The sequence below is a fragment of the Ambystoma mexicanum genome, chromosome 5p (assembly GCF_040938575.1).
Source record: "Ambystoma mexicanum isolate Mex_15411 chromosome 5p, UKY_AmexF1_1, whole genome shotgun sequence".
NCBI lineage: Eukaryota > Metazoa > Chordata > Amphibia > Caudata > Ambystomatidae > Ambystoma > Ambystoma mexicanum.
This window is the reverse complement of record NC_090930.1, coordinates 716,393,402-716,413,070: the sequence shown is the minus strand read 5'-3', so window position 1 is coordinate 716,413,070 and position 19,669 is coordinate 716,393,402. Positions and strand designations below refer to the sequence as shown.

The window sequence follows — 19,669 nt, the reverse complement described above, 5'->3', positions numbered from 1 at the left end:
GCTCGGGAAGGCCGGGCAGTGGTGTCCGAGTGCACAATGCCTGCAGGTGCCTCAAAGGCCAGTCCATTGGGGGACTGGGAAGAGAGGGGGAGGGCCGAGCAGATAGGTTCTCTCCAGCGGTGAAAAAGGAAGCTGCCTTTTTTGCGTCAAGGGCAGTCTTTCCGCAGCGACAGGAGAATGAATGGGACTCTGCCATAAACACGTTTTGCGTCGCGCTGAGGGCACTTCCTCCATTTTGTGCACGCAAATCTGCATCTGGGAGCAAGATTTCCAGTCGCCAGTTAACTGCATTGCTGTAAATAAAAATGTCAGTTGTTAAAAGAGCTCCTTCCCTGACCGGGAATCGAACCCGGGCCGCGGCGGTGAGAGCCCCGAATCCTAACCACTAGACCACCAGGGACGGTGGGTGCACCCCGTTGCGTGTCGCTCAGATGGTGGCGTCCGAGTCCAAAGGCTGAGGGCCTCTGCTACAATGGGCACCAGTGCCTGCAGGTCTTCGGGGGCCGTTTCTGCTAATAAATAAAGAAATAAAGAAAGAAAGAAAGAAAGAAAGAAAACAAAAACACTTGTGATGGTCTGCGAAAAGGGGAGCTTAGAGATTGAAGACAGCATCACTTTGGGAACGTTTGCGCTTTCACTTCCAAGCGCTGATATTCCTGTCTTGCTCTCCTGAAAGGACAGCCTTCCTCGCTATGAGCTTTTGTGGGTCAGTGCTGAAGCTCCCCCTAGAGGCTGCCGCTGAAGATGCACACTCACAACTAACCCTCCTTAGGAGAACTGCTTCGTGGGAGAGCACGTTTATTAAAAGGCGGCAGGCCATGATTGCCTGCGAGACACAGCAGGGTTACCATGCAGAGTTCAAAGGGGGCTTTGCTTGTACAGCAAGTGCCGGAGGGCAAGAAGGGATGACATAGGAGCTGCCCTTTTTTCGGGCTCGCACACCAAGGCCTGCACCAGCCTTCGAGGCTCAGCCTGCCTCTGGACTGCCCTAGACCACCTTTACTCAAAGCACACACTCTGGTCGGGGACTCGAAGCCAGGCCCGTGGCAGTGAAAGCACCAAATCCTCACCACTAGGCCACCGGGGAAACGACTGCAGCACCCGGGAGGTTTCCGCAACCGTACTTGCAGTCAGCTGGAGGCTATTGTAATGCTGTTAAGTGAGAGACGTTTGCCGCTCGCAAGCCAATTCCATCCAACCTCCTGCAGGGGGCACTCTGGGCTGGTTTTCCACTTGTTCGCCTGCTGCTGAAACAGCAAAGATTCAATTCGAAGCCCTTTGCAGCAGCTCACCAGGATGGCCGAGTGGTTAAGGCGTTGGACTTAAGATCCAATGGACAAGTGTCCGCGTGGGTTCGAGCCCCACTCCTGGTACAGGTTTTTACTCTTCTTACCTAAATGCGGCAGCAGCTTCGCACAAGCCCTTTCCTGCTGTCTGTAGGCAGTGCCCCTACCTCAAAGCCCTGAGGCTTGAGTTCACCTGAAAAGAGCAACAAGGAATCGTTGCCCGTAGACTCTTTTCCTGGAAAACCTTTGCATTTTTGTACCATGTCCCTCGCATCCCAAGCTTAAGCCGCCAAAGTTGGCAGAGCTTGTGCAACCCCGCCAACAGCCCTACCACCCCAAAAGAAAATTGGGCAGGGATTCCCGCCTCCGCTTCCTCACGGCTTCCGAAACGGGCTTCCAAACGGGCTTCCAAACGGGCGATGCCCTGACGGGTCAGCCAGTCACCGTCTAGGCCCGGTACACCCCTGTGAATAATAGAGCGTCCAACCTCAAATCAGGCTACAGGGCCCTTCAGCCCATAGAAGGAGAACCTGTCAACAAACGGGGCGAGGGCAATGCTCGGGCCCCTTGCGAAGCCTTTGCCAAGCTCCAAAGGCTGCACTTTCCCAGCAGACCACAGCTCTGTATGCAAATCAAGCAGCTACGACCCCTCCCTCCCCTGCTTTTCTCCTCCAAACCGGTACGCAACCATTTCTGCAGCCCTCTGCCCCAGGGTCCCGGGCAAGGTCTTGGTCTGATGAGGCTAGGGATGGTGGGCGAGCTCGGCTTTGGCAGGGCGACAGGACTAATATTTTCTCTACAGCTTTGGAAGAAAGAAAGCTTCCTTTTTGGGGCACAGGCCCACTTCTAGCGGCGACAGCTTCCGGTAAGGGACCATGCTGAAAAGATGCTTGGAGTTACCGCCAGGGGAGCCACGCCGCTATTGCCTGTGAGTGAAGCTACATTTGAAAGAAATATTTTTTGAGACGCAGTTGTTTGAATTTCTGTAAAAATGTCATTCAGTAAAAGCCTCTCTTCCCTGACCGGGAATCGAACCCGGGCCGCGGCGGTGAGAGCGCCGAATCCTAACCACTAGACCACCAGGGAGACCGCTGGACAGCTCGGGAAGGCCGGGCAGTGGTGTCCGAGTGCACAATGCCTGCAGGTGCCTCAAAGGCCAGTCCATTGGGGGACTGGGAAGAGAGGGGGAGGGCCGAGCAGATAGGTTCTCTCCAGCGGTGAAAAAGGAAGCTGCCTTTTTTGCGTCAAGGGCAGTCTTTCCGCAGCGACAGGAGAATGAATGGGACTCTGCCATAAACACGTTTTGCGTCGCGCTGAGGGCACTTCCTCCATTTTGTGCACGCAAATCTGCATCTGGGAGCAAGATTTCCGGTCGCCAGTTAACTGCATTGCTGTAAATAAAAATGTCAGTTGTTAAAAGAGCTCCTTCCCTGACCGGGAATCGAACCCGGGCCGCGGCGGTGAGAGCGCCGAATCCTAACCACTAGACCACCAGGGACGGTGGGTGCACCCCGTTGCGTGTCGCTCAGATGGTGGCGTCCGAGTCCAAAGGCTGAGGGCCTCTGCTACAATGGGCACCAGTGCCTGCAGGTCTTCGGGGGCCGTTTCTGCTAATAAATAAATAAATAAAGAAATAAAGAAAGAAAGAAAGAAAGAAAACAAAAACACTTGTGATGGTCTGCGAAAAGGGGAGCTTAGAGATTGAAGACAGCATCACTTTGGGAACGTTTGCGCTTTCACTTCCAAGCGCTGATATTCCTGTCTTGCTCTCCTGAAAGGACAGCCTTCCTCGCTATGAGCTTTTGTGGGTCAGTGCTGAAGCTCCCCCTAGAGGCTGCCGCTGAAGATGCACACTCACAACTAACCCTCCTTAGGAGAACTGCTTCGTGGGAGAGCACGTTTATTAAAAGGCGGCAGGCCATGATTGCCTGCGAGACACAGCAGGGTTACCATGCAGAGTTCAAAGGGGGCTTTGCTTGTACAGCAAGTGCCGGAGGGCAAGAAGGGATGACATAGGAGCTGCCCTTTTTTCGGGCTCGCACACCAAGGCCTGCACCAGCCTTCGAGGCTCAGCCTGCCTCTGGACTGCCCTAGACCACCTTTACTCAAAGCACACACTCTGGTCGGGGACTCGAAGCCAGGCCCGTGGCAGTGAAAGCACCAAATCCTCACCACTAGGCCACCGGGGAAACGACTGCAGCACCCGGGAGGTTTCCGCAACCGTACTTGCAGTCAGCTGGAGGCTATTGTAATGCTGTTAAGTGAGAGACGTTTGCCGCTCGCAAGCCAATTCCATCCAACCTCCTGCAGGGGGCACTCTGGGCTGGTTTTCCACTTGTTCGCCTGCTGCTGAAACAGCAAAGATTCAATTCGAAGCCCTTTGCAGCAGCTCACCAGGATGGCCGAGTGGTTAAGGCGTTGGACTTAAGATCCAATGGACAAGTGTCCGCGTGGGTTCGAGCCCCACTCCTGGTACAGGTTTTTACTCTTCTTACCTAAATGCGGCAGCAGCTTCGCACAAGCCCTTTCCTGCTGTCTGTAGGCAGTGCCCCTACCTCAAAGCCCTGAGGCTTGAGTTCACCTGAAAAGAGCAACAAGGAATCGTTGCCCGTAGACTCTTTTCCTGGAAAACCTTTGCATTTTTGTACCATGTCCCTCGCATCCCAAGCTTAAGCCGCCAAAGTTGGCAGAGCTTGTGCAACCCCGCCAACAGCCCTACCACCCCAAAAGAAAATTGGGCAGGGATTCCCGCCTCCGCTTCCGAAACGGGCTTCCAAACGGGCGATGCCCTGACGGGTCAGCCAGTCACCGTCTAGGCCCGGTACACCCCTGTGAATAATAGAGCGTCCAACCTCAAATCAGGCTACAGGGCCCTTCAGCCCATAGAAGGAGAACCTGTCAACAAACGGGGCGAGGGCAATGCTCGGGCCCCTTGCGAAGCCTTTGCCAAGCTCCAAAGGCTGCACTTTCCCAGCAGACCACAGCTCTGTATGCAAATCAAGCAGCTACGACCCCTCCCTCCCCTGCTTTTCTCCTCCAAACCGGTACGCAACCATTTCTGCAGCCCTCTGCCCCAGGGTCCCGGGCAAGGTCTTGGTCTGATGAGGCTAGGGATGGTGGGCGAGCTCGGCTTTGGCAGGGCGACAGGACTAATATTTTCTCTACAGCTTTGGAAGAAAGAAAGCTTCCTTTTTGGGGCACAGGCCCACTTCTAGCGGCGACAGCTTCCGGTAAGGGACCATGCTGAAAAGATGCTTGGAGTTACCGCCAGGGGAGCCACGCCGCTATTGCCTGTGAGTGAAGCTACATTTGAAAGAAATATTTTTTGAGACGCAGTTGTTTGAATTTCTGTAAAAATGTCATTCAGTAAAAGCCTCTCTTCCCTGACCGGGAATCGAACCCGGGCCGAGGCGGTGAGAGCACCGAATCCTAACCACTAGACCACCAGGGAGACCGCTGGACAACTCGGGAAGGCCGGGCAGTGGTGTCCGAGTGCACAATGCCTGCAGGTGCCTCAAAGGCCAGTCCATTGGGGGACTGGGAAGAGAGGGGGAGGGCCGAGCAGATAGGTTCTCTCCAGCGGTGAAAAAGGAAGCTGCCTTTTTTGCGTCAAGGGCAGTCTTTCCGCAGCGACAGGAGAATGAATGGGACTCTGCCATAAACACGTTTTGCGTCGCGCTGAGGGCACTTCCTCCATTTTGTGCACGCAAATCTGCATCTGGGAGCAAGATTTCCGGTCGCCAGTTAACTGCATTGCTGTAAATAAAAATGTCAGTTGTTAAAAGAGCTCCTTCCCTGACCGGGAATCGAACCCAGGCCGCGGCGGTGAGAGCGCCTAATCCTAACCACTAGACCACCAGGGACGGTGGGTGCACCCCGTTGCGTGTCGCTCAGATGGTGGCGTCCGAGTCCAAAGGCTGAGGGCCTCTGCTACAATGGGCACCAGTGCCTGCAGGTCTTCGGGGGCCGTTTCTGCTAATAAATAAAGAAATAAAGAAAGAAAGAAAGAAAGAAAGAAAACAAAAACACTTGTGATGGTCTGCGAAAAGGGGAGCTTAGAGATTGAAGACAGCATCACTTTGGGAACGTTTGCGCTTTCACTTCCAAGCGCTGATATTCCTGTCTTGCTCTCCTGAAAGGACAGCCTTCCTCGCTATGAGCTTTTGTGGGTCAGTGCTGAAGCTCCCCCTAGAGGCTGCCGCTGAAGATGCACACTCACAACTAACCCTCCTTAGGAGAACTGCTTCGTGGGAGAGCACGTTTATTAAAAGGCGGCAGGCCATGATTGCCTGCGAGACACAGCAGGGTTACCATGCAGAGTTCAAAGGGGGCTTTGCTTGTACAGCAAGTGCCGGAGGGCAAGAAGGGATGACATAGGAGCTGCCCTTTTTTCGGGCTCGCACACCAAGGCCTGCACCAGCCTTCGAGGCTCAGCCTGCCTCTGGACTGCCCTAGACCACCTTTACTCAAAGCACACACTCTGGTCGGGGACTCGAAGCCAGGCCCGTGGCAGTGAAAGCACCAAATCCTCACCACTAGGCCACCGGGGAAACGACTGCAGCACCCGGGAGGTTTCCGCAACCGTACTTGCAGTCAGCTGGAGGCTATTGTAATGCTGTTAAGTGAGAGACGTTTGCCGCTCGCAAGCCAATTCCATCCAACCTCCTGCAGGGGGCACTCTGGGCTGGTTTTCCACTTGTTCGCCTGCTGCTGAAACAGCAAAGATTCAATTCGAAGCCCTTTGCAGCAGCTCACCAGGATGGCCGAGTGGTTAAGGCGTTGGACTTAAGATCCAATGGACAAGTGTCCGCGTGGGTTCGAGCCCCACTCCTGGTACAGGTTTTTACTCTTCTTACCTAAATGCGGCAGCAGCTTCGCACAAGCCCTTTCCTGCTGTCTGTAGGCAGTGCCCCTACCTCAAAGCCCTGAGGCTTGAGTTCACCTGAAAAGAGCAACAAGGAATCGTTGCCCGTAGACTCTTTTCCTGGAAAACCTTTGCATTTTTGTACCATGTCCCTCGCATCCCAAGCTTAAGCCGCCAAAGTTGGCAGAGCTTGTGCAACCCCGCCAACAGCCCTACCACCCCAAAAGAAAATTGGGCAGGGATTCCCGCCTCCGCTTCCTCACGGCTTCCGAAACGGGCTTCCAAACGGGCGATGCCCTGACGGGTCAGCCAGTCACCGTCTAGGCCCGGTACACCCCTGTGAATAATAGAGCGTCCAACCTCAAATCAGGCTACAGGGCCCTTCAGCCCATAGAAGGAGAACCTGTCAACAAACGGGGCGAGGGCAATGCTCGGGCCCCTTGCGAAGCCTTTGCCAAGCTCCAAAGGCTGCACTTTCCCAGCAGACCACAGCTCTGTATGCAAATCAAGCAGCTACGACCCCTCCCTCCCCTGCTTTTCTCCTCCAAACCGGTACGCAACCATTTCTGCAGCCCTCTGCCCCAGGGTCCCGGGCAAGGTCTTGGTCTGATGAGGCTAGGGATGGTGGGCGAGCTCGGCTTTGGCAGGGCGACAGGACTAATATTTTCTCTACAGCTTTGGAAGAAAGAAAGCTTCCTTTTTGGGGCACAGGCCCACTTCTAGCGGCGACAGCTTCCGGTAAGGGACCATGCTGAAAAGATGCTTGGAGTTACCGCCAGGGGAGCCACGCCGCTATTGCCTGTGAGTGAAGCTACATTTGAAAGAAATATTTTTTGAGACGCAGTTGTTTGAATTTCTGTAAAAATGTCATTCAGTAAAAGCCTCTCTTCCCTGACCGGGAATCGAACCCGGGCCGCGGCGGTGAGAGCGCCGAATCCTAACCACTAGACCACCAGGGAGACCGCTGGACAGCTCGGGAAGGCCGGGCAGTGGTGTCCGAGTGCACAATGCCTGCAGGTGCCTCAAAGGCCAGTCCATTGGGGGACTGGGAAGAGAGGGGGAGGGCCGAGCAGATAGGTTCTCTCCAGCGGTGAAAAAGGAAGCTGCCTTTTTTGCGTCAAGGGCAGTCTTTCCGCAGCGACAGGAGAATGAATGGGACTCTGCCATAAACACGTTTTGCGTCGCGCTGAGGGCACTTCCTCCATTTTGTGCACGCAAATCTGCATCTGGGAGCAAGATTTCCGGTCGCCAGTTAACTGCATTGCTGTAAATAAAAATGTCAGTTGTTAAAAGAGCTCCTTCCCTGACCGGGAATCGAACCCGGGCCGCGGCGGTGAGAGCGCCGAATCCTAACCACTAGACCACCAGGGACGGTGGGTGCACCCCGTTGCGTGTCGCTCAGATGGTGGCGTCCGAGTCCAAAGGCTGAGGGCCTCTGCTACAATGGGCACCAGTGCCTGCAGGTCTTCGGGGGCCGTTTCTGCTAATAAATAAATAAATAAAGAAATAAAGAAAGAAAGAAAGAAAGAAAACAAAAACACTTGTGATGGTCTGCGAAAAGGGGAGCTTAGAGATTGAAGACAGCATCACTTTGGGAACGTTTGCGCTTTCACTTCCAAGCGCTGATATTCCTGTCTTGCTCTCCTGAAAGGACAGCCTTCCTCGCTATGAGCTTTTGTGGGTCAGTGCTGAAGCTCCCCCTAGAGGCTGCCGCTGAAGATGCACACTCACAACTAACCCTCCTTAGGAGAACTGCTTCGTGGGAGAGCACGTTTATTAAAAGGCGGCAGGCCATGATTGCCTGCGAGACACAGCAGGGTTACCATGCAGAGTTCAAAGGGGGCTTTGCTTGTACAGCAAGTGCCGGAGGGCAAGAAGGGATGACATAGGAGCTGCCCTTTTTTCGGGCTCGCACACCAAGGCCTGCACCAGCCTTCGAGGCTCAGCCTGCCTCTGGACTGCCCTAGACCACCTTTACTCAAAGCACACACTCTGGTCGGGGACTCGAAGCCAGGCCCGTGGCAGTGAAAGCACCAAATCCTCACCACTAGGCCACCGGGGAAACGACTGCAGCACCCGGGAGGTTTCCGCAACCGTACTTGCAGTCAGCTGGAGGCTATTGTAATGCTGTTAAGTGAGAGACGTTTGCCGCTCGCAAGCCAATTCCATCCAACCTCCTGCAGGGGGCACTCTGGGCTGGTTTTCCACTTGTTCGCCTGCTGCTGAAACAGCAAAGATTCAATTCGAAGCCCTTTGCAGCAGCTCACCAGGATGGCCGAGTGGTTAAGGCGTTGGACTTAAGATCCAATGGACAAGTGTCCGCGTGGGTTCGAGCCCCACTCCTGGTACAGGTTTTTACTCTTCTTACCTAAATGCGGCAGCAGCTTCGCACAAGCCCTTTCCTGCTGTCTGTAGGCAGTGCCCCTACCTCAAAGCCCTGAGGCTTGAGTTCACCTGAAAAGAGCAACAAGGAATCGTTGCCCGTAGACTCTTTTCCTGGAAAACCTTTGCATTTTTGTACCATGTCCCTCGCATCCCAAGCTTAAGCCGCCAAAGTTGGCAGAGCTTGTGCAACCCCGCCAACAGCCCTACCACCCCAAAAGAAAATTGGGCAGGGATTCCCGCCTCCGCTTCCGAAACGGGCTTCCAAACGGGCGATGCCCTGACGGGTCAGCCAGTCACCGTCTAGGCCCGGTACACCCCTGTGAATAATAGAGCGTCCAACCTCAAATCAGGCTACAGGGCCCTTCAGCCCATAGAAGGAGAACCTGTCAACAAACGGGGCGAGGGCAATGCTCGGGCCCCTTGCGAAGCCTTTGCCAAGCTCCAAAGGCTGCACTTTCCCAGCAGACCACAGCTCTGTATGCAAATCAAGCAGCTACGACCCCTCCCTCCCCTGCTTTTCTCCTCCAAACCGGTACGCAACCATTTCTGCAGCCCTCTGCCCCAGGGTCCCGGGCAAGGTCTTGGTCTGATGAGGCTAGGGATGGTGGGCGAGCTCGGCTTTGGCAGGGCGACAGGACTAATATTTTCTCTACAGCTTTGGAAGAAAGAAAGCTTCCTTTTTGGGGCACAGGCCCACTTCTAGCGGCGACAGCTTCCGGTAAGGGACCATGCTGAAAAGATGCTTGGAGTTACCGCCAGGGGAGCCACGCCGCTATTGCCTGTGAGTGAAGCTACATTTGAAAGAAATATTTTTTGAGACGCAGTTGTTTGAATTTCTGTAAAAATGTCATTCAGTAAAAGCCTCTCTTCCCTGACCGGGAATCGAACCCGGGCCGAGGCGGTGAGAGCACCGAATCCTAACCACTAGACCACCAGGGAGACCGCTGGACAACTCGGGAAGGCCGGGCAGTGGTGTCCGAGTGCACAATGCCTGCAGGTGCCTCAAAGGCCAGTCCATTGGGGGACTGGGAAGAGAGGGGGAGGGCCGAGCAGATAGGTTCTCTCCAGCGGTGAAAAAGGAAGCTGCCTTTTTTGCGTCAAGGGCAGTCTTTCCGCAGCGACAGGAGAATGAATGGGACTCTGCCATAAACACGTTTTGCGTCGCGCTGAGGGCACTTCCTCCATTTTGTGCACGCAAATCTGCATCTGGGAGCAAGATTTCCGGTCGCCAGTTAACTGCATTGCTGTAAATAAAAATGTCAGTTGTTAAAAGAGCTCCTTCCCTGACCGGGAATCGAACCCAGGCCGCGGCGGTGAGAGCGCCTAATCCTAACCACTAGACCACCAGGGACGGTGGGTGCACCCCGTTGCGTGTCGCTCAGATGGTGGCGTCCGAGTCCAAAGGCTGAGGGCCTCTGCTACAATGGGCACCAGTGCCTGCAGGTCTTCGGGGGCCGTTTCTGCTAATAAATAAAGAAATAAAGAAAGAAAGAAAGAAAGAAAGAAAACAAAAACACTTGTGATGGTCTGCGAAAAGGGGAGCTTAGAGATTGAAGACAGCATCACTTTGGGAACGTTTGCGCTTTCACTTCCAAGCGCTGATATTCCTGTCTTGCTCTCCTGAAAGGACAGCCTTCCTCGCTATGAGCTTTTGTGGGTCAGTGCTGAAGCTCCCCCTAGAGGCTGCCGCTGAAGATGCACACTCACAACTAACCCTCCTTAGGAGAACTGCTTCGTGGGAGAGCACGTTTATTAAAAGGCGGCAGGCCATGATTGCCTGCGAGACACAGCAGGGTTACCATGCAGAGTTCAAAGGGGGCTTTGCTTGTACAGCAAGTGCCGGAGGGCAAGAAGGGATGACATAGGAGCTGCCCTTTTTTCGGGCTCGCACACCAAGGCCTGCACCAGCCTTCGAGGCTCAGCCTGCCTCTGGACTGCCCTAGACCACCTTTACTCAAAGCACACACTCTGGTCGGGGACTCGAAGCCAGGCCCGTGGCAGTGAAAGCACCAAATCCTCACCACTAGGCCACCGGGGAAACGACTGCAGCACCCGGGAGGTTTCCGCAACCGTACTTGCAGTCAGCTGGAGGCTATTGTAATGCTGTTAAGTGAGAGACGTTTGCCGCTCGCAAGCCAATTCCATCCAACCTCCTGCAGGGGGCACTCTGGGCTGGTTTTCCACTTGTTCGCCTGCTGCTGAAACAGCAAAGATTCAATTCGAAGCCCTTTGCAGCAGCTCACCAGGATGGCCGAGTGGTTAAGGCGTTGGACTTAAGATCCAATGGACAAGTGTCCGCGTGGGTTCGAGCCCCACTCCTGGTACAGGTTTTTACTCTTCTTACCTAAATGCGGCAGCAGCTTCGCACAAGCCCTTTCCTGCTGTCTGTAGGCAGTGCCCCTACCTCAAAGCCCTGAGGCTTGAGTTCACCTGAAAAGAGCAACAAGGAATCGTTGCCCGTAGACTCTTTTCCTGGAAAACCTTTGCATTTTTGTACCATGTCCCTCGCATCCCAAGCTTAAGCCGCCAAAGTTGGCAGAGCTTGTGCAACCCCGCCAACAGCCCTACCACCCCAAAAGAAAATTGGGCAGGGATTCCCGCCTCCGCTTCCTCACGGCTTCCGAAACGGGCTTCCAAACGGGCGATGCCCTGACGGGTCAGCCAGTCACCGTCTAGGCCCGGTACACCCCTGTGAATAATAGAGCGTCCAACCTCAAATCAGGCTACAGGGCCCTTCAGCCCATAGAAGGAGAACCTGTCAACAAACGGGGCGAGGGCAATGCTCGGGCCCCTTGCGAAGCCTTTGCCAAGCTCCAAAGGCTGCACTTTCCCAGCAGACCACAGCTCTGTATGCAAATCAAGCAGCTACGACCCCTCCCTCCCCTGCTTTTCTCCTCCAAACCGGTACGCAACCATTTCTGCAGCCCTCTGCCCCAGGGTCCCGGGCAAGGTCTTGGTCTGATGAGGCTAGGGATGGTGGGCGAGCTCGGCTTTGGCAGGGCGACAGGACTAATATTTTCTCTACAGCTTTGGAAGAAAGAAAGCTTCCTTTTTGGGGCACAGGCCCACTTCTAGCGGCGACAGCTTCCGGTAAGGGACCATGCTGAAAAGATGCTTGGAGTTACCGCCAGGGGAGCCACGCCGCTATTGCCTGTGAGTGAAGCTACATTTGAAAGAAATATTTTTTGAGACGCAGTTGTTTGAATTTCTGTAAAAATGTCATTCAGTAAAAGCCTCTCTTCCCTGACCGGGAATCGAACCCGGGCCGCGGCGGTGAGAGCGCCGAATCCTAACCACTAGACCACCAGGGAGACCGCTGGACAGCTCGGGAAGGCCGGGCAGTGGTGTCCGAGTGCACAATGCCTGCAGGTGCCTCAAAGGCCAGTCCATTGGGGGACTGGGAAGAGAGGGGGAGGGCCGAGCAGATAGGTTCTCTCCAGCGGTGAAAAAGGAAGCTGCCTTTTTTGCGTCAAGGGCAGTCTTTCCGCAGCGACAGGAGAATGAATGGGACTCTGCCATAAACACGTTTTGCGTCGCGCTGAGGGCACTTCCTCCATTTTGTGCACGCAAATCTGCATCTGGGAGCAAGATTTCCGGTCGCCAGTTAACTGCATTGCTGTAAATAAAAATGTCAGTTGTTAAAAGAGCTCCTTCCCTGACCGGGAATCGAACCCGGGCCGCAGCGGTGAGAGCGCCGAATCCTAACCACTAGACCACCAGGGACGGTGGGTGCACCCCGTTGCGTGTCGCTCAGATGGTGGCGTCCGAGTCCAAAGGCTGAGGGCCTCTGCTACAATGGGCACCAGTGCCTGCAGGTCTTCGGGGGCCGTTTCTGCTAATAAATAAATAAATAAAGAAATAAAGAAAGAAAGAAAGAAAGAAAACAAAAACACTTGTGATGGTCTGCGAAAAGGGGAGCTTAGAGATTGAAGACAGCATCACTTTGGGAACGTTTGCGCTTTCACTTCCAAGCGCTGATATTCCTGTCTTGCTCTCCTGAAAGGACAGCCTTCCTCGCTATGAGCTTTTGTGGGTCAGTGCTGAAGCTCCCCCTAGAGGCTGCCGCTGAAGATGCACACTCACAACTAACCCTCCTTAGGAGAACTGCTTCGTGGGAGAGCACGTTTATTAAAAGGCGGCAGGCCATGATTGCCTGCGAGACACAGCAGGGTTACCATGCAGAGTTCAAAGGGGGCTTTGCTTGTACAGCAAGTGCCGGAGGGCAAGAAGGGATGACATAGGAGCTGCCCTTTTTTCGGGCTCGCACACCAAGGCCTGCACCAGCCTTCGAGGCTCAGCCTGCCTCTGGACTGCCCTAGACCACCTTTACTCAAAGCACACACTCTGGTCGGGGACTCGAAGCCAGGCCCGTGGCAGTGAAAGCACCAAATCCTCACCACTAGGCCACCGGGGAAACGACTGCAGCACCCGGGAGGTTTCCGCAACCGTACTTGCAGTCAGCTGGAGGCTATTGTAATGCTGTTAAGTGAGAGACGTTTGCCGCTCGCAAGCCAATTCCATCCAACCTCCTGCAGGGGGCACTCTGGGCTGGTTTTCCACTTGTTCGCCTGCTGCTGAAACAGCAAAGATTCAATTCGAAGCCCTTTGCAGCAGCTCACCAGGATGGCCGAGTGGTTAAGGCGTTGGACTTAAGATCCAATGGACAAGTGTCCGCGTGGGTTCGAGCCCCACTCCTGGTACAGGTTTTTACTCTTCTTACCTAAATGCGGCAGCAGCTTCGCACAAGCCCTTTCCTGCTGTCTGTAGGCAGTGCCCCTACCTCAAAGCCCTGAGGCTTGAGTTCACCTGAAAAGAGCAACAAGGAATCGTTGCCCGTAGACTCTTTTCCTGGAAAACCTTTGCATTTTTGTACCATGTCCCTCGCATCCCAAGCTTAAGCCGCCAAAGTTGGCAGAGCTTGTGCAACCCCGCCAACAGCCCTACCACCCCAAAAGAAAATTGGGCAGGGATTCCCGCCTCCGCTTCCGAAACGGGCTTCCAAACGGGCGATGCCCTGACGGGTCAGCCAGTCACCGTCTAGGCCCGGTACACCCCTGTGAATAATAGAGCGTCCAACCTCAAATCAGGCTACAGGGCCCTTCAGCCCATAGAAGGAGAACCTGTCAACAAACGGGGCGAGGGCAATGCTCGGGCCCCTTGCGAAGCCTTTGCCAAGCTCCAAAGGCTGCACTTTCCCAGCAGACCACAGCTCTGTATGCAAATCAAGCAGCTACGACCCCTCCCTCCCCTGCTTTTCTCCTCCAAACCGGTACGCAACCATTTCTGCAGCCCTCTGCCCCAGGGTCCCGGGCAAGGTCTTGGTCTGATGAGGCTAGGGATGGTGGGCGAGCTCGGCTTTGGCAGGGCGACAGGACTAATATTTTCTCTACAGCTTTGGAAGAAAGAAAGCTTCCTTTTTGGGGCACAGGCCCACTTCTAGCGGCGACAGCTTCCGGTAAGGGACCATGCTGAAAAGATGCTTGGAGTTACCGCCAGGGGAGCCACGCCGCTATTGCCTGTGAGTGAAGCTACATTTGAAAGAAATATTTTTTGAGACGCAGTTGTTTGAATTTCTGTAAAAATGTCATTCAGTAAAAGCCTCTCTTCCCTGACCGGGAATCGAACCCGGGCCACGGCGGTGAGAGCGCCGAATCCTAACCACTAGACCACCAGGGAGACCGCTGGACAGCTCGGGAAGGCCGGGCAGTGGTGTCCGAGTGCACAATGCCTGCAGGTGCCTCAAAGGCCAGTCCATTGGGGGACTGGGAAGAGAGGGGGAGGGCCGAGCAGATAGGTTCTCTCCAGCGGTGAAAAAGGAAGCTGCCTTTTTTGCGTCAAGGGCAGTCTTTCCGCAGCGACAGGAGAATGAATGGGACTCTGCCATAAACACGTTTTGCGTCGCGCTGAGGGCACTTCCTCCATTTTGTGCACGCAAATCTGCATCTGGGAGCAAGATTTCCAGTCGCCAGTTAACTGCATTGCTGTAAATAAAAATGTCAGTTGTTAAAAGAGCTCCTTCCCTGACCGGGAATCGAACCCGGGCCGCGGCGGTGAGAGCCCCGAATCCTAACCACTAGACCACCAGGGACGGTGGGTGCACCCCGTTGCGTGTCGCTCAGATGGTGGCGTCCGAGTCCAAAGGCTGAGGGCCTCTGCTACAATGGGCACCAGTGCCTGCAGGTCTTCGGGGGCCGTTTCTGCTAATAAATAAAGAAATAAAGAAAGAAAGAAAGAAAGAAAGAAAACAAAAACACTTGTGATGGTCTGCGAAAAGGGGAGCTTAGAGATTGAAGACAGCATCACTTTGGGAACGTTTGCGCTTTCACTTCCAAGCGCTGATATTCCTGTCTTGCTCTCCTGAAAGGACAGCCTTCCTCGCTATGAGCTTTTGTGGGTCAGTGCTGAAGCTCCCCCTAGAGGCTGCCGCTGAAGATGCACACTCACAACTAACCCTCCTTAGGAGAACTGCTTCGTGGGAGAGCACGTTTATTAAAAGGCGGCAGGCCATGATTGCCTGCGAGACACAGCAGGGTTACCATGCAGAGTTCAAAGGGGGCTTTGCTTGTACAGCAAGTGCCGGAGGGCAAGAAGGGATGACATAGGAGCTGCCCTTTTTTCGGGCTCGCACACCAAGGCCTGCACCAGCCTTCGAGGCTCAGCCTGCCTCTGGACTGCCCTAGACCACCTTTACTCAAAGCACACACTCTGGTCGGGGACTCGAAGCCAGGCCCGTGGCAGTGAAAGCACCAAATCCTCACCACTAGGCCACCGGGGAAACGACTGCAGCACCCGGGAGGTTTCCGCAACCGTACTTGCAGTCAGCTGGAGGCTATTGTAATGCTGTTAAGTGAGAGACGTTTGCCGCTCGCAAGCCAATTCCATCCAACCTCCTGCAGGGGGCACTCTGGGCTGGTTTTCCACTTGTTCGCCTGCTGCTGAAACAGCAAAGATTCAATTCGAAGCCCTTTGCAGCAGCTCACCAGGATGGCCGAGTGGTTAAGGCGTTGGACTTAAGATCCAATGGACAAGTGTCCGCGTGGGTTCGAGCCCCACTCCTGGTACAGGTTTTTACTCTTCTTACCTAAATGCGGCAGCAGCTTCGCACAAGCCCTTTCCTGCTGTCTGTAGGCAGTGCCCCTACCTCAAAGCCCTGAGGCTTGAGTTCACCTGAAAAGAGCAACAAGGAATCGTTGCCCGTAGACTCTTTTCCTGGAAAACCTTTGCATTTTTGTACCATGTCCCTCGCATCCCAAGCTTAAGCCGCCAAAGTTGGCAGAGCTTGTGCAACCCCGCCAACAGCCCTACCACCCCAAAAGAAAATTGGGCAGGGATTCCCGCCTCCGCTTCCTCACGGCTTCCGAAACGGGCTTCCAAACGGGCGATGCCCTGACGGGTCAGCCAGTCACCGTCTAGGCCCGGTACACCCCTGTGAATAATAGAGCGTCCAACCTCAAATCAGGCTACAGGGCCCTTCAGCCCATAGAAGGAGAACCTGTCAACAAACGGGGCGAGGGCAATGCTCGGGCCCCTTGCGAAGCCTTTGCCAAGCTCCAAAGGCTGCACTTTCCCAGCAGACCACAGCTCTGTATGCAAATCAAGCAGCTACGACCCCTCCCTCCCCTGCTTTTCTCCTCCAAACCGGTACGCAACCATTTCTGCAGCCCTCTGCCCCAGGGTCCCGGGCAAGGTCTTGGTCTGATGAGGCTAGGGATGGTGGGCGAGCTCGGCTTTGGCAGGGCGACAGGACTAATATTTTCTCTACAGCTTTGGAAGAAAGAAAGCTTCCTTTTTGGGGCACAGGCCCACTTCTAGCGGCGACAGCTTCCGGTAAGGGACCATGCTGAAAAGATGCTTGGAGTTACCGCCAGGGGAGCCACGCCGCTATTGCCTGTGAGTGAAGCTACATTTGAAAGAAATATTTTTTGAGACGCAGTTGTTTGAATTTCTGTAAAAATGTCATTCAGTAAAAGCCTCTCTTCCCTGACCGGGAATCGAACCCGGGCCGAGGCGGTGAGAGCACCGAATCCTAACCACTAGACCACCAGGGAGACCGCTGGACAACTCGGGAAGGCCGGGCAGTGGTGTCCGAGTGCACAATGCCTGCAGGTGCCTCAAAGGCCAGTCCATTGGGGGACTGGGAAGAGAGGGGGAGGGCCGAGCAGATAGGTTCTCTCCAGCGGTGAAAAAGGAAGCTGCCTTTTTTGCGTCAAGGGCAGTCTTTCCGCAGCGACAGGAGAATGAATGGGACTCTGCCATAAACACGTTTTGCGTCGCGCTGAGGGCACTTCCTCCATTTTGTGCACGCAAATCTGCATCTGGGAGCAAGATTTCCGGTCGCCAGTTAACTGCATTGCTGTAAATAAAAATGTCAGTTGTTAAAAGAGCTCCTTCCCTGACCGGGAATCGAACCCGGGCCGCAGCGGTGAGAGCGCCGAATCCTAACCACTAGACCACCAGGGACGGTGGGTGCACCCCGTTGCGTGTCGCTCAGATGGTGGCGTCCGAGTCCAAAGGCTGAGGGCCTCTGCTACAATGGGCACCAGTGCCTGCAGGTCTTCGGGGGCCGTTTCTGCTAATAAATAAATAAATAAAGAAATAAAGAAAGAAAGAAAGAAAGAAAACAAAAACACTTGTGATGGTCTGCGAAAAGGGGAGCTTAGAGATTGAAGACAGCATCACTTTGGGAACGTTTGCGCTTTCACTTCCAAGCGCTGATATTCCTGTCTTGCTCTCCTGAAAGGACAGCCTTCCTCGCTATGAGCTTTTGTGGGTCAGTGCTGAAGCTCCCCCTAGAGGCTGCCGCTGAAGATGCACACTCACAACTAACCCTCCTTAGGAGAACTGCTTCGTGGGAGAGCACGTTTATTAAAAGGCGGCAGGCCATGATTGCCTGCGAGACACAGCAGGGTTACCATGCAGAGTTCAAAGGGGGCTTTGCTTGTACAGCAAGTGCCGGAGGGCAAGAAGGGATGACATAGGAGCTGCCCTTTTTTCGGGCTCGCACACCAAGGCCTGCACCAGCCTTCGAGGCTCAGCCTGCCTCTGGACTGCCCTAGACCACCTTTACTCAAAGCACACACTCTGGTCGGGGACTCGAAGCCAGGCCCGTGGCAGTGAAAGCACCAAATCCTCACCACTAGGCCACCGGGGAAACGACTGCAGCACCCGGGAGGTTTCCGCAACCGTACTTGCAGTCAGCTGGAGGCTATTGTAATGCTGTTAAGTGAGAGACGTTTGCCGCTCGCAAGCCAATTCCATCCAACCTCCTGCAGGGGGCACTCTGGGCTGGTTTTCCACTTGTTCGCCTGCTGCTGAAACAGCAAAGATTCAATTCGAAGCCCTTTGCAGCAGCTCACCAGGATGGCCGAGTGGTTAAGGCGTTGGACTTAAGATCCAATGGACAAGTGTCCGCGTGGGTTCGAGCCCCACTCCTGGTACAGGTTTTTACTCTTCTTACCTAAATGCGGCAGCAGCTTCGCACAAGCCCTTTCCTGCTGTCTGTAGGCAGTGCCCCTACCTCAAAGCCCTGAGGCTTGAGTTCACCTGAAAAGAGCAACAAGGAATCGTTGCCCGTAGACTCTTTTCCTGGAAAACCTTTGCATTTTTGTACCATGTCCCTCGCATCCCAAGCTTAAGCCGCCAAAGTTGGCAGAGCTTGTGCAACCCCGCCAACAGCCCTACCACCCCAAAAGAAAATTGGGCAGGGATTCCCGCCTCCGCTTCCTCACGGCTTCCGAAACGGGCTTCCAAACGGGCGATGCCCTGACGGGTCAGCCAGTCACCGTCTAGGCCCGGTACACCCCTGTGAATAATAGAGCGTCCAACCTCAAATCAGGCTACAGGGCCCTTCAGCCCATAGAAGGAGAACCTGTCAACAAACGGGGCGAGGGCAATGCTCGGGCCCCTTGCGAAGCCTTTGCCAAGCTCCAAAGGCTGCACTTTCCCAGCAGACCACAGCTCTGTATGCAAATCAAGCAGCTACGACCCCTCCCTCCCCTGCTTTTCTCCTCCAAACCGGTACGCAACCATTTCTGCAGCCCTCTGCCCCAGGGTCCCGGGCAAGGTCTTGGTCTGATGAGGCTAGGGATGGTGGGCGAGCTCGGCTTTGGCAGGGCGACAGGACTAATATTTTCTCTACAGCTTTGGAAGAAAGAAAGCTTCCTTTTTGGGGCACAGGCCCACTTCTAGCGGCGACAGCTTCCGGTAAGGGACCATGCTGAAAAGATGCTTGGAGTTACCGCCAGGGGAGCCACGCCGCTATTGCCTGTGAGTGAAGCTACATTTGAAAGAAATATTTTTTGAGACGCAGTTGTTTGAATTTCTGTAAAAATGTCATTCAGTAAAAGCCTCTCTTCCCTGACCGGGAATCGAACCCGGGCCGCGGCGGTGAGAGCGCCGAATCCTAACCACTAGACCACCAGGGAGACCGCTGGACAGCTCGGGAAGGCCGGGCAGTGGTGTCCGAGTGCACAATGCCTGCAGGTGCCTCAAAGGCCAGTCCATTGGGGGACTGGGAAGAGAGGGGGAGGGCCGAGCAGATAGGTTCTCTCCAGCGGTGAAAAAGGAAGCTGCCTTTTTTGCGTCAAGGGCAGTCTTTCCGCAGCGACAGGAGAATGAATGGGACTCTGCCATAAACACGTTTTGCGTCGCGCTGAGGGCACTTCCTCCATTTTGTGCACGCAAATCTGCATCTGGGAGCAAGATTTCCGGTCGCCAGTTAACTGCATTGCTGTAAATAAAAATGTCAGTTGTTAAAAGAGCTCCTTCCCTGACCGGGAATCGAACCCGGGCCGCGGCGGTGAGAGCCCCGAGTCCTAACCACTAGACCACCAGGGACGGTGGGTGCACCCCGTTGCGTGTCGCTCAGATGGTGGCGTCCGAGTCCAAAGGCTGAGGGCCTCTGCTACAATGGGCACCAGTGCCTGCAGGTCTTCGGGGGCCGTTTCTGCTAATAAATAAAGAAATAAAGAAAGAAAGAAAGAAAGAAAGAAAACAAAAACACTTGTGATGGTCTGCGAAAAGGGGAGCTTAGAGATTGAAGACAGCATCACTTTGGGAACGTTTGCGCTTTCACTTCCAAGCGCTGATATTCCTGTCTTGCTCTCCTGAAAGGACAGCCTTCCTCGCTATGAGC

The 19,669-nt window shown here is 54.6% G+C and overlaps 25 non-coding genes across 25 annotated transcripts; 8 read left to right on the top strand and 17 right to left on the bottom strand.

Annotated features, from left to right (window-relative positions):
* Positions 1-328: 328 nt before the first annotated feature.
* On the bottom strand, positions 329-400 carry TRNAE-CUC (transfer RNA glutamic acid (anticodon CUC)). Its single transcript has one exon. It is a non-coding gene; the product is annotated as a tRNA-Glu (tRNA).
* Positions 401-1,290: 890 nt separating this feature from the next.
* Positions 1,291-1,373, top strand: TRNAL-UAA (transfer RNA leucine (anticodon UAA)). The gene has a single exon. It is a non-coding gene; the product is annotated as a tRNA-Leu (tRNA).
* A 927-nt stretch (positions 1,374-2,300) lies between these two features.
* Positions 2,301-2,372, bottom strand: TRNAE-CUC (transfer RNA glutamic acid (anticodon CUC)). Its single transcript has one exon. It is a non-coding gene; the product is annotated as a tRNA-Glu (tRNA).
* A 340-nt stretch (positions 2,373-2,712) lies between these two features.
* On the bottom strand, positions 2,713-2,784 carry TRNAE-CUC (transfer RNA glutamic acid (anticodon CUC)). The gene has a single exon. It is a non-coding gene; the product is annotated as a tRNA-Glu (tRNA).
* Positions 2,785-3,678: 894 nt separating this feature from the next.
* Positions 3,679-3,761, top strand: TRNAL-UAA (transfer RNA leucine (anticodon UAA)). Its single transcript has one exon. It is a non-coding gene; the product is annotated as a tRNA-Leu (tRNA).
* A 904-nt stretch (positions 3,762-4,665) lies between these two features.
* On the bottom strand, positions 4,666-4,737 carry TRNAE-CUC (transfer RNA glutamic acid (anticodon CUC)). Its single transcript has one exon. It is a non-coding gene; the product is annotated as a tRNA-Glu (tRNA).
* A 340-nt stretch (positions 4,738-5,077) lies between these two features.
* TRNAE-CUC (transfer RNA glutamic acid (anticodon CUC)) lies at positions 5,078-5,149 on the bottom strand. Its single transcript has one exon. It is a non-coding gene; the product is annotated as a tRNA-Glu (tRNA).
* An 890-nt stretch (positions 5,150-6,039) lies between these two features.
* TRNAL-UAA (transfer RNA leucine (anticodon UAA)) lies at positions 6,040-6,122 on the top strand. The gene has a single exon. It is a non-coding gene; the product is annotated as a tRNA-Leu (tRNA).
* A 915-nt stretch (positions 6,123-7,037) lies between these two features.
* On the bottom strand, positions 7,038-7,109 carry TRNAE-CUC (transfer RNA glutamic acid (anticodon CUC)). The gene has a single exon. It is a non-coding gene; the product is annotated as a tRNA-Glu (tRNA).
* Positions 7,110-7,449: 340 nt separating this feature from the next.
* TRNAE-CUC (transfer RNA glutamic acid (anticodon CUC)) lies at positions 7,450-7,521 on the bottom strand. The gene has a single exon. It is a non-coding gene; the product is annotated as a tRNA-Glu (tRNA).
* Positions 7,522-8,415: 894 nt separating this feature from the next.
* TRNAL-UAA (transfer RNA leucine (anticodon UAA)) lies at positions 8,416-8,498 on the top strand. The gene has a single exon. It is a non-coding gene; the product is annotated as a tRNA-Leu (tRNA).
* A 904-nt stretch (positions 8,499-9,402) lies between these two features.
* On the bottom strand, positions 9,403-9,474 carry TRNAE-CUC (transfer RNA glutamic acid (anticodon CUC)). Its single transcript has one exon. It is a non-coding gene; the product is annotated as a tRNA-Glu (tRNA).
* A 340-nt stretch (positions 9,475-9,814) lies between these two features.
* TRNAE-CUC (transfer RNA glutamic acid (anticodon CUC)) lies at positions 9,815-9,886 on the bottom strand. Its single transcript has one exon. It is a non-coding gene; the product is annotated as a tRNA-Glu (tRNA).
* An 890-nt stretch (positions 9,887-10,776) lies between these two features.
* Positions 10,777-10,859, top strand: TRNAL-UAA (transfer RNA leucine (anticodon UAA)). Its single transcript has one exon. It is a non-coding gene; the product is annotated as a tRNA-Leu (tRNA).
* Positions 10,860-11,774: 915 nt separating this feature from the next.
* TRNAE-CUC (transfer RNA glutamic acid (anticodon CUC)) lies at positions 11,775-11,846 on the bottom strand. Its single transcript has one exon. It is a non-coding gene; the product is annotated as a tRNA-Glu (tRNA).
* Positions 11,847-12,186: 340 nt separating this feature from the next.
* TRNAE-CUC (transfer RNA glutamic acid (anticodon CUC)) lies at positions 12,187-12,258 on the bottom strand. The gene has a single exon. It is a non-coding gene; the product is annotated as a tRNA-Glu (tRNA).
* An 894-nt stretch (positions 12,259-13,152) lies between these two features.
* On the top strand, positions 13,153-13,235 carry TRNAL-UAA (transfer RNA leucine (anticodon UAA)). Its single transcript has one exon. It is a non-coding gene; the product is annotated as a tRNA-Leu (tRNA).
* A 904-nt stretch (positions 13,236-14,139) lies between these two features.
* Positions 14,140-14,211, bottom strand: TRNAE-CUC (transfer RNA glutamic acid (anticodon CUC)). The gene has a single exon. It is a non-coding gene; the product is annotated as a tRNA-Glu (tRNA).
* A 340-nt stretch (positions 14,212-14,551) lies between these two features.
* Positions 14,552-14,623, bottom strand: TRNAE-CUC (transfer RNA glutamic acid (anticodon CUC)). Its single transcript has one exon. It is a non-coding gene; the product is annotated as a tRNA-Glu (tRNA).
* Positions 14,624-15,513: 890 nt separating this feature from the next.
* TRNAL-UAA (transfer RNA leucine (anticodon UAA)) lies at positions 15,514-15,596 on the top strand. Its single transcript has one exon. It is a non-coding gene; the product is annotated as a tRNA-Leu (tRNA).
* Positions 15,597-16,511: 915 nt separating this feature from the next.
* TRNAE-CUC (transfer RNA glutamic acid (anticodon CUC)) lies at positions 16,512-16,583 on the bottom strand. Its single transcript has one exon. It is a non-coding gene; the product is annotated as a tRNA-Glu (tRNA).
* Positions 16,584-16,923: 340 nt separating this feature from the next.
* On the bottom strand, positions 16,924-16,995 carry TRNAE-CUC (transfer RNA glutamic acid (anticodon CUC)). Its single transcript has one exon. It is a non-coding gene; the product is annotated as a tRNA-Glu (tRNA).
* Positions 16,996-17,889: 894 nt separating this feature from the next.
* TRNAL-UAA (transfer RNA leucine (anticodon UAA)) lies at positions 17,890-17,972 on the top strand. Its single transcript has one exon. It is a non-coding gene; the product is annotated as a tRNA-Leu (tRNA).
* A 915-nt stretch (positions 17,973-18,887) lies between these two features.
* On the bottom strand, positions 18,888-18,959 carry TRNAE-CUC (transfer RNA glutamic acid (anticodon CUC)). Its single transcript has one exon. It is a non-coding gene; the product is annotated as a tRNA-Glu (tRNA).
* A 340-nt stretch (positions 18,960-19,299) lies between these two features.
* Positions 19,300-19,371, bottom strand: TRNAE-CUC (transfer RNA glutamic acid (anticodon CUC)). Its single transcript has one exon. It is a non-coding gene; the product is annotated as a tRNA-Glu (tRNA).
* Between the last annotated feature and the right edge of the window lie 298 nt (positions 19,372-19,669).